This window comes from Arachis ipaensis, chromosome B2 (genome assembly GCF_059453495.1).
Source record: "Arachis ipaensis isolate K30076 ecotype BB chromosome B2, ASM5945349v1, whole genome shotgun sequence".
Lineage (NCBI taxonomy): Eukaryota > Viridiplantae > Streptophyta > Magnoliopsida > Fabales > Fabaceae > Arachis > Arachis ipaensis.
In genome coordinates this window covers 34,889,921-34,901,808 of record NC_142437.1, presented here as the reverse complement: position 1 = coordinate 34,901,808, position 11,888 = coordinate 34,889,921, and the positions used below count along the sequence as shown (strand labels likewise).

The following is an 11,888-nucleotide window of genomic DNA, read 5'->3' as shown; positions in this document are numbered from 1 at the left end:
TTGTAGAATTTAAATTGGTAAAAAACTTAAAGAGCAAGAAATGTAAATGACTGAATAAGAGTAGGAAATTAAATTGCAGAAACTTAAAAGGGATTAGGAATGATTCAGCATAAATGTAAATAGCAGAAAATCAAAGAAAGGGAAAGATCAGAAGTGGGGAATTCATTGGGCTTAGGAGATGTTACATTCTCTGGATCAAATTCATTCTCATCTCTTCCTCAATCAACGCATTCATTGATCTCCTTGGAAATCTTAGGTGATTGAATCCCAATTCCTTGGCAATCTAATCTCTCTAAGCATGAACAATTGCCCAATTCCTTGATTTAAGTGCTCATCAGAAGAGATGAAGTTTGGTCACTAATTATACCACACATCTTCATAGATCAAAGTATTTGTAGGATTACAGTCACTATATCTATCCAACCCCAACCTAATCCACTATGAGAAAGATTTCAAGCATGATTCTATGATTTCTCTTCCAAGCCTATCACAGAACCCAAGTACATTCAATTTCTCTCCCAAGACAATTGAATGCTTGAATGAAGAACGAAATCTTTTAAGCAGATCAAGAGAAAAGAAATAAGAGGAAGAATGAAAACTAAAATTGATCCATTGAATTGTAACAGAGCTCCCTAACCCAATGAAGAGGGGTTTAGTTGTTCATAGCTTTGAGAATGGAAATTGAAATTGAAAAGTGCATTCCAAGTAAACAAAATTATAGAGAAAGTAAATTGAAAAGTATTTCTAATTCTGGATCCCCAGATCCCAATCTGTCCAAATCCCCCTAACTAACTTAAACTCTATGCTATTTATACACTTTCTTTATTCAATCTTCAAATCTTTAGATTGGGCTTTAGGCCTCTGTTGAAGCAGATTGAAGTGGCTCTCAATGATGTTGAGGAGCGACGTTGGCAAACTAACGTTTTGCATTCTGTATAGTGCTCAATTGTATAGTCCTGGCCTCAACGTTGGTGATCAACATTTTTGAGTAAACGTTAGGTCAAATGTTACCTAGAGAAAATGAATTCTGGGCGTTGCCAGCAACGTTTGACTCAACATTGGTGCACCACCGTTTGCCTGGTCACGCGTACGCGTGAATGGTCGATTTTGCTATTTCACGCGTACGCGTCGCCTATGCGTGTGCGAGGTTGGAAAGAAAATGCACGTCCAAGCATACGCGTCATCGACGCATACTGATAAACCCCAATTTCGTGGTTTATCTTGTGCTTATTTTAGGGGATTTTATCACCTTTTTCCACATTTATTCAATGAAATAGCATGGTTTTGTAACTCTCCCTTGAATTGTGCTTAAGTGTAAAAAACATGCTTTTTAGGCTCTTAAATTGGTGATTTTGATTCACTTTAATTCCATTCGATGCCTTGATGTGTTTGTTAAGTGATGTCAGGTTCATAAGGCAAGTATTGGATGGAGGAAATGAGGAGAAAAGCATACAAAGTGGAGAATGCATGAAGAAACAAAGATTGGGAATACATTAATGGACGCGCACGCGTACACGGCGCGCGTGCACAAAAGTGGTTTTGCATAGAGACGCGCATGCATACAAGATGCGTCCGTGCGGATGAAGAAATAGCCAATCGACGCGCACGCGCACATGGCGCGTACGCGCCGATACTCTCACGTGACCCACTTAAAGGCAAAATGATGGGGGCAATTTCTGAGCTGCCCAGGCCCAAATCCAACTTGTTTCTGAGTGTATTTCATGCAGAATTGAAGTCCAAGCAAAGGGGGAGCAATTAGTTAGTCAACATAAGCCTTTAGTTAGTTTTCTAGAGAGAGAAGCTCCCTGTTCTCTCTAGAATTAGGTTAGGATTAGGTTAAATTGTTATAGATCCATGTTTAATTCCTTACTTTCATCTTGTTTCTTTTATAATCTCTCATGTCTACATCTTGATTTTCTTAGTTGTAATGTTAATTTCTCATTTTGCTTTCCTTTGCGATGATGAACTCATTGATAAACCACTATTTTATAGTTTATATTGTGTTTAATTGTGTGGTTTATCATGATCCTTACCCACTTATTCATTAAATTAGCATGCATTTAGATTTCCTTCCTGAATTTATTACATGTTTGAAAACTGTTTCCTAGAGACTTTAATTATTTATTTTTAATTTTCCTTTATTTCATTCGATGCCGTGATCTGTGTGTTGAGTGTTTCAGACTTTACAGGGCATAAATGAGTTGGAGATTGAAAAGGAAGCTAGCAAAAATGGAAGGAACACAAGAATTTGAGGAGAAAACCAGCGAGAAGTGACGCGGTCGCATGGCTAACGCGACCGCGCGAAGGAGCGCAATTCGCAGTGACGCGACCGCATGACACACGCGGCCGTGCGGATTGAAAAAGCTAAAGCGACGCGGTAGCGTGGACGACGCGAACGCGTGGCAAGGAAAAACGCAAATGACGCGTCCGCATGGATGACGCGATCGCGTGACATGTGCGATCTGCATATTCTGCAGAATTCGTTGGAGGCGATTTTGGACCTTATTTCGACCCAGTTTTCGGCCCGGAACAGCAGACTAGAGCCAGAGAATATGCAGAAACCAAAGGAGCATTCATTCTAGACAGTAGACAGTTTTAGATCTAGTTTTACTCCCTTAGGTTTTTCTCTCTAGGTTTTAGAATTTTAATTTTTAATTGATCTTAACATTGGAACATTGAGAAGAGTTATTTTTCCTCATCAAGACCTCGTCATTCTAGTCCGTTCTCTTAACTTGGTTTTATTCTTCCATGTTCTTTGCTTTGTTCAATTTTGTCATTTGAATATGGTATGCGAAATTGTTACTCAGGTTGTGAATTATTGTTCGAAATTGATTCCCTGGCGATGGCACCAAAAACGGATGCACAGAACCATGGTCTCAACATATCTTCACAACTTCGCATAACTAACCAGCAAGTGCACTGGGTCGTCCAAGTAATAAACCTTACGTGAGTAAGGGTCGATCCCACGGAGATTGTTGGTATGAGCAAGCTATGGTCACCTTGTAAATCTCAGTCAGGCGGATATAAAATAGTTATGTAGTTTTCGAAATTTAGTAATAAAAGAAGGATAGAAATACTTATGTAAATCATTGGTGAGAATTTCAGATAAGCGTATGGAGATGCATTCGTTCCTCTGAACCTCCGCTTTCCTGCTATCTTCATCCAATCCGTCTTACTCCTTTCTATGGCTGGCTCTATGTAAGGATGTCACCGGTGCCAATGGCTACTTTCAATCCTCTCGGGAAAATGGTCCAAATGCTCTGTCACAGCACGGCTAATCGTCTGGAGGCATCACCCTTGTCGTTGGTTGCATCCTATTCCTCTCTGTGAAAATGGTCCGATGCGCTGTCACTGCATGGCTAATCATCTTGGAGGTTCTCGATCATACTGGAATAGAATTTACTATCCTTTTGCGTCTATCACTACGCCCAGCACTCGCGAGTTTGGAGTTCGTCACAGTCATTCAATCCCAGAGTCCTACTCAGAATACCACGGACAAGGTTTAGACTTTCCGGACTGTCATGAATGCCGCCATCAATCTAGCTTATACCACGAAGATTCTGATTAAGAGATCTAAGAGATACTCATTCAATCTAATGTAGAACGGAAGTGGTTGTCAGGCACGCGTTCATAGGGAATGATGATGATTGTCACATTCATCACATTCAGGTTGAAGTGCGAATGAATATCATAGAAGCGAAATAAGATGAATTGAATAGAAAACAGTAGTACTTTGCATTAATCTTTGAGGAACAGCAGAGCTCCACACCTTAATCTATGGAGTGTAGAAACTCTACCGTTGAAAATACATAAGTGAAAGGTCCAGGCATGGCCGAATGGCTAGCCCCCAAAACGTGATCTAAGATAGCATACAACTGATCAAAGATGTCTAATACAGTAGTAAAAAGTCCTATTTATAATAAACTAGCTACTAGGGTTTACAGAAGTAAGTAAATGATGCATAAATCCACTTCCGGGGCCCACTTGGTGTGTGCTTGGGCTGAGCTTGAAGTCTACACGTGGAGAGGTTATTCTTGGAGTTGAACGCCAGCTTTTGTGCCAGTTTGGGCGTTGAACTCCACTTTGCAACTTGTTTCTGGCGCTAGATGCCAGAATTGGGCAGAGAGCTGGCGTTGAACGCCAGTTTGCATCGTCTAAACTTGGGCAAAGTATGAACTATTATATATTGCTGGAAAGCCCTGGATGTCTGCTTTCCAACGCAATTGTAAGCGCACCATTTTGAGTTCTGTAGCTCCAGAAAATCCATTTTGAGTGCAGGGAGGTCAGAATCCAACAGCATCAGCAGTCCTTCTTCAACCTCTGAATCTGATTTTTGCTCAAGTCCCTCAATTTCTGTCAGAAAATACCTGAAATCACAGAAAAACACACAAACTCATAGTAAAGTCCAGAAATATGAATTTAACATAAAAACTAATGAAAACATCCCTAAAAGTAATTAGATTCTACTAAAAACATACTAAAAACAATGCCAAAAAGCGTATAAATTATCCGCTCATCACAACACCAAACTTAAATTGTTGCTTGTCCCCAAGCAACTGAAAATCAAATAGGATAAAAAGAAGAGAATATATTATAAATTCCAAACTATCAATGAAACATAGCTCCAATCAGATGAGCGGGACTTTTAGCTTTTTGCCTCTTGAATAGTTTTGGCATCTCACTTTATCCATTGAGGTTCAGAATGATTGGCATCTATAGGAACTCAGAGTTTAGATAGTGTTATTGATTCTCCTAGTTCAGTATGATGATTCTTAAACACAGCTAGTTTATGAGTCTTGGCCGTGGCCCTAAGCACTTTGTTTTCCAGTATTACCACCGGATACATAAATGCCACAGACACATAATTGGGTGAACCTTTTTAGATTGTGACTCAACTTTGCTAAAGTCCCCAATTAGAGGTGTCCAGGGTTCTTAAGCACACTCTTTTTTTTTTTTTGCTTTGGACCTTGACTTTAACCGCTCAGTCTCAAGTTTTCACTTGACACCTACAAGCCACAAGCACATGGTTAGGGACAGCTTAGTTTAGCCGCTTAGGCCAGGATTTTATTCCTTTAGGCCCTCCTATCCACTGATGCTCAAATCCTTGGGATCCTTTTTATTTTCCCTTGCCTTTTGGTTTTAAGGGTTATTGGCTTTTTGCTCTTGCCTCTTGGTTTTAAGAGCTTTTGGCTTTTTCTATTATTTTTTTTTCGCTACTTTTTTCTTTTCTTTTTTCTGCAAGCTTTGTTCTTTGCTGCTTTTTCTTGCTTCAAGAATCATTTTTATGATTTTTCAGATTATCAAATAACATGTCTCCTTGTCATTATTCTTTCAAGAGCCAACATATTTAACATTCTTAAATAACAACTTCAAAAGACATATGCACTGTTCAAGCATTCATTCAGAAAACAAGAAGCTTTGTCACCACATCAATATAATTAAACTAAGTTCAAGGATAAATCCGAAACTCATGTACTTCTTGTTCTTTTGTATTAAAACAGTTTTCATTTAAGAGAGGTGATGGATTCATAGGACATTCATAACTTTAAGGCATAGTTACTAAATACTAATGGTCATGTAATAAGACACAAACATAGTTAAGCACTTAACATAGAGAAAACGAAAAACAGAGAATTTAAGAACAAGGAATGAGTCCACCTTAGTGATGGTGGCGTTTCCTTCTTGAGGAACCGATGATGTCCTTGAGCTCTTCTATGTCTCTTCCTTGTCTTTGTTGCTCCTCCCTCATTGCTTTTTGATCTTCTCTTATTTCATGAAGGATGATGGAGTGCTCTTGATGTTCCACCCTTAGTTGTCCCATGTTGGAACTTAATTCTCCTAGGGAGGTGTTGATTTGCTCCCAATAGTTTTGTGGAGGAAAGTGCATCCCTTGAGGTATCTCAGGGATTTCTTGATGATGAGCTTCTTCATGTGCCTGTTGAGATTCATGAATGTGCTCTCTTGTTTGCTCCATCCTTTTCTTAGTGATGGGCTTGTGAGATGAATCTTTCCATCTCCCATGGCTTAGAGGTGAAAGCAATTGCCTTTCCTTTTCTCTTTCTTGAGGTTTCTCTGGCCTTAGGTGCCATTAATGGTAATGGGAAAACAAAAAGCTTATGCTTTTACCACACCAAACTTAGCATATTGCTCGCCCTCAAGCATGAGAAGAAAGAATAGAAGAAGAAGAAGACGAAGATATGGAGGAGATGGAGGGATGTGTGTATGGATGTGAGTGGTGAATGGAAACAGAAGGGATGACCATGAATGGAGAGAGAGAGGGTGAGGTGGGTGGGGATCCTGTGAGATTCACAGATCCTGAGATGATCCTGTGGTGTCCACAGATCTTGAGGTGTCAAGGATTTACATCCCTGCACCCATTAGGGATGTAAAATGCCCTTGCACACAACTCTGGGCGTTCAGCGCCAGATTGGTGCTTGTTCTGGGCGTTGAACGCCCATTTGTTACCCATTTCTGGCGTTGAATGCTAGAACCATGCTTGTTCTGGGCGTTCAGCGCCAGCTCTTCTCCAGGGTGCAATTTTGGCGTTCAAAACGCCCAGATGCTGCCCATTTCTGGCGTTCAGCGCCAGAACCATGCTCTGTTCTGGCGTTGAACGCCAAAAACATGCTTCTTACTGGCGTTTAAACTCCAAAAAGGTCTTCCTCCAGGGTGTGATTTTTTTTCTGCTGTTTTTTATTCTGTTTTCAATTTTTTGATTTATTTTGTGACTCCACATGATCATGAACCTAATAAAACATGAAAAAAAAACAATGAAAATTAGATAAATAAATATTGGATTGCCTCCCAACAAGCGCTTCTTTAATGTCAATAGCTTGACAGTGGGCTCTCATGGAGCCTCACAGATGTTCAGAGCATTGTTGAGACTCTCCAACACCAAACTTAGAGTTTGGATATGGGAGTTCAACACCAAACTTAGAGTTTGGTTGTGGCCTCCCACACCAAACTTAGAGTCTGACTGTGGGGGCTTTGATTGACTCTGCTTTGAGAGAAGCTTTTTCTGCTTCCTCTCCATGGATGCAGAGAGAGATCTTTGAGTTGTAAAGACAAGGTTGTCCTTATTTAATTGAAGGATCAATTCTCCTCTGTCCACATCAATCACAGCTCTTGCTGTGGCTAGGAAAGGTCTTCCTAGGATGATGGATTCATCCTCTTCCTTTCCAGTATCCAGGACTATGAAATCAGCAGGGATGTAAAGGCCTTCAACCTTTACTAACACGTCCTCTACTTGTCCATAAGCCTGTTTTCTTGAATTGTCTGCCATCTCTAATGAGATTTTAGCAGCTTGCACCCCATAGATTCCCAGTTTCTCTATTACAGAGAGGGACACGAGGTTTATCCCTGAACCAAGGTCACACAGAGCCTTAAAGATCATGGTGCCTATAGTACAAGGTATTATGAACTTTCCAGGATCCTGTCTCTTCTGAGGCAATGTCAGTTGATCCAGATCACTTAGTTCATTGATGAACAAGGGAGGTTCATCTTCCCAAGTATCAATGCCAAATAATTTGGCATTTAGCTTCAGGATTGCACCAAGGAACTTGGCAGTTTGCTCTTTAGTAACATCCTCATTCTCTTCAGAAGAGGAATACTCATCAGAGCTCATGAATGGCATAAAGAGGTTCAATGGAATCTCTATGGTCTCTAGATGAGTCTCAGATTCCTTTGGTTCCTCAGAGGGAAACTCCTTATTGATCACTGGACGTCCCAGGAGGTCTTCCTCCTTGGGATTCACATCCTCTCCTTCCCTTATAGGTTCGACCATGGTAATTAATTCAATGGCCTTGCACTTTCCTTTTGGATTTTCTTCTGTATTGCTTGGGAGAGTACTAGGAGGGATTTCAGTGATCCTTTTACTCAGCTGGCCCACTTGTGCTTCCAAATTTCTAATGGAAGACCTTATTTCATTCATGAAACTTACAGTGGTCTTGGATAGATCAGAGACTAAATTTGCTAAGCTAGATGGATTCTGCTCAGAATTCTCTGTCTGTTGCTGAGTGGATGATGGAAAAGGCTTGCTATTACTAAACCTGTTTCTTCCACCATTATTAAAGCCTTGTTGAGGCCTTTGATCCTTCCATGAGAGATTTGGATGATTTCTCCATGATGGGTTATAGGTGTTTCCATAAGGTTCACCTAAGTAATTCACCTCTGCTATTGCAGGGTTTTCAAGATCATAAGCTTCTTCTTCAGAAGATGCCTCTTGAGTACTGTTGGATGCAGCTTGCATTCCATTCAGACTTTGGGAAATCATATTGACTTGCTGAGTCAATATTTTGTTCTGAGCCAATATGGCATTCAGAGTATCAATTTCAAGAACTCCCTTCTTTATAGGCGTCCCATTACTCACAGGATTCCGCTCAGAAGTGTACATGAACTGGTTATTAGCAACCATGTCAATGAGTTCTTGAGCTTCTGCAGGTATTTTCTTTAGGTGAATGGATCCACCTGCAGAAGTATCCAATGACATCTTTGATAGCTCAGATAAACCATCATAGAAGATATCCAGGATGGTCCATTCTGAAAGCATGTCAGAAGGACACTTTTTGGTCAGCTGCTTGTATCTTTCCCAAGCTTCATAGAGGGATTCACCTTCTTTCTGTTTGAAGGTTTGAACATCCACTCTAAGCTTGCTCATCTTTTGAGGAGGAAAGAACTTGGCTAAGAAAGCCGTGACCAGCTTATGCCAAGAGTTCAGGCTGTCTTTGGGTTGAGAGTCCAACCACACTCTAGCTTTGTCTCTTAAAGTAAAAGGGAAAAGCATGAGCCTGTAGACTTCAGGATCTACTCCATTAGTCTTAACAGTATCACATATCTGCAAGAATTCAGTTAAGAACTGAAAAGGATCTTCAGATGGAAGTCCATGAAACTTGCAGTTCTGCTGCATCAGAGAAACTAATTGAGGTTTCAGCTCAAAGTTGTTTGCTCCAATGGCAGGAATGGAGATGCTTCTTCCATGTAAATTGAAATTAGGTGCAGTAAAGTCACCAAGCATTCTCCTTGCATTATTATTATTTTCGGCTGCCATCTCCTCTTCCTGTTCGAAAATTTCTGAAAGGTTCTCTCTGGATTGTTGTAATTTAGCTTCTCTTAGTTTCCTCTTCAGAGTCCTTTCAGGTTCTGGATCTGCTTCAACAAGAATGTTCTTGTCCTTGCTCTTGCTCATATGAAAAAGAGAGAACAGAAAAATAATAATAATGGGGGACCTTTTTACCACAGTATAGAGGTCCCAGTGTGAGTAGAAGAAAAGAAGAAGAAGAAATTCGAACACAGATGGAAGAGGGTGGTTCGAATTTGGGTGGGATGAAGTGTTAGTAGATGAATAAATAAATAGAAGGAGATGAGAGAGAAGGAGAATTTTTGAAAATAATTTTTGAAAAAGAGTTAGTAATTTTCGAAAATAGTTTTTGAAAAATGTTAGTAATTTTCGAAAATTAAGATTTTAAAAATTGAAATAATTAGTTAATTAAAAAGAAATTTTGAAAAAGAGGGAAGATATTTTCGAAAATTAGAGAGAGAGTTAGTTAGGTGGTTTTGAAAAAGATAAGAAACAAACAAAAAGTTAGTTAGTTAGTTGAAACAAATTTTGAAAAGATAAGAAGTTAGGAAGTTAGAAAAGATATTTTGAAATCAAATTTTTGAAAAAGATAAGATGAGAAGATATTTTTGAAAAGATATGATAAAAATTAGTTTTTTTGAAAAAAAGATTTGATTTTTAAAATCACAATTAATGACTTGATTCACAAGAAATCACAAGATATGATTCTAGAACTTAAAGTTTGAATCTTTCTTAACAAGCAAGTAACAAACTTGAAATTTTTGAATCAAAACATTAATTGGTGATGTTATTTTCGAAAATTATGTGATAAAGATAAGAAAAAGATTCTTGAAAAACATTTTTATAATTTTCGAAAATAACTAAGAAAAATGAAAAAGATTTGATTTTTGAAAAAGATTTTGAAAAAGATAAGATTTTTTAAATTGAAAATTTGATTTGACTCATAAAAACAACTAGATTTTAAAAATTTTTTAAAAAGTCAAATCTAATTTTTGAATTTATGAGAGAGAAAAAGGGAAAGATATTTTTTTTTATTTTTGAATTTTTAATGATGAGAGAGATAAACAAGAAAAATGATGCAATGCATGAAAGTTATGGATCAAAATAATGAATGCATGCAAGAATGCTATGAATGTCAAGATGAACACCAAGAACACTATGAAGATCATGATGAACATCAAGAACAAATTTTTGAAAAATTTTTAATGCAAAGAAAACATGCAAGACACCAAACTTAGAATTCTTTAATGCTTAGACACTAAGAATTCAAGAATGGATATGAAAAACAAGAAAAGACACAAAACATGCAAATGCAAAGATCAAACAAGAAGACTTACCAAGAACAACTTGAAGATCATAAAGAACACTATGAATGCATGAATTTTCAAAAAATGCAAGATGAATATGCAATTGACATCAAACTTATAACATGACTCAAGACTCAAACAAGAAACACAAAAAATATTTTTGATTTTTATGATTTTCTATTTTTTTTGTATTTTTATTTTATATTTTTCGAAAATCAATTTGAAAAAGAAAAATAAGGATTCCAAAATTTTTAATATGAATTCCAGGAATCTTATGCTCTTCAGTCTAAAGCTCCAATCAAAGGGTCAGGCATGGCTTAATAGCCAGCCAAGCTTTAGTATGTAAATTACTTCCATTGAGGTGATTAGTTAAAGACCAATCCCAAAGCAGTTTGGGTATGGCTTTACAACCAGATAGGATTCAACATGTTTCATGAAACACTAGAATTCATTCTTAAAAATTCTGAAGAAAAATATATTTTTGAAAATATTTTTTTTTAATTTTTTTCGAAAACAAAGGAGAAATTTTTTAAAGATTTTTGAAAAATTTTTGAAAACTTTTTTGAAAAGAAAACGAAAAGAAAGTTACCCAATCTGAGCAACAAGATGAACCGTCAGTTGTCCAAACTCGAACAATCCCCGGCAACGGCGCCAAAAACTTGGTGTTGTTGCCGGATCAAAACTTGGCACTGATGTTACCGGACCAAAAGCTTGCCGAAAACTCAAACAATGCCCGGCAACGGCGCCAAAAACTTGGTGCGCAGAAATTGTGATTACACTTTGATTATGTAAAATTCATTGCTCTTTCTTTCCCTGGTAATGGCGCCAAAAACATGATGCCAATACCATGGTTCACAACTTCGCACAACTAACCAGCAAGTGCACTGGGTCGTCCAAGTAATACCTTACGTGAGTAAGGGTCGAATCCCACGGAGATTGTTGGTATGAAGCAAGCTATGGTCACCTTGTAAATCTTAGTCAGGAAGATATAAAATAGTAATGGGGTTTTCGAAATTAATTAATAAAAGAGGGATAGAAATACTTATGTAAATTATTGGTGAGAATTTCAGATAAGCGCATAGAGATGCTTTCGTTCCTCTGAACTTCTGCTTTCCTGCTGTCTTCATCCAATCAGTCTTACTCCTTTCCATGGCTGGCTTTATGTAATGCATCACCATTGTCAATGGCTACTTTCGGTCTTCTCTCGGGAAAATGATCCAAATGCCCTGTCACGGCACGACTAATCGTCTGGAGGCATCACCTTTGTCAATGGTTACATCCTATCCTCTCAGTGAAAATGGTCAACGCACCCTGTCACGGCACGGCTATTCATCTGTCGGTTCTCGATCATGCTGGAATAGGATTTACTATCCTTTTGCGTCTGTCACTACGCCCAGCAATTGCGAGTTTGAAGCTCGTCACAGTCATTCAATCATTGAATCCTACTCGGAATACCACAGACAAGGTTTAGACTTTCCGGATTCTCTTGAATGCCGCCATCATTC

General features: G+C 38.4%; 1 non-coding gene across 1 annotated transcript; it reads left to right on the top strand.

Annotated features, from left to right (window-relative positions):
- The first annotated feature begins 8,542 nt into the window (after positions 1-8,542).
- On the top strand, positions 8,543-8,650 carry LOC148573555 (small nucleolar RNA R71). The gene has a single exon (XR_015905978.1). It is a non-coding gene; the product is annotated as a small nucleolar RNA R71 (small nucleolar RNA).
- Positions 8,651-11,888: the final 3,238 nt, after the last annotated feature.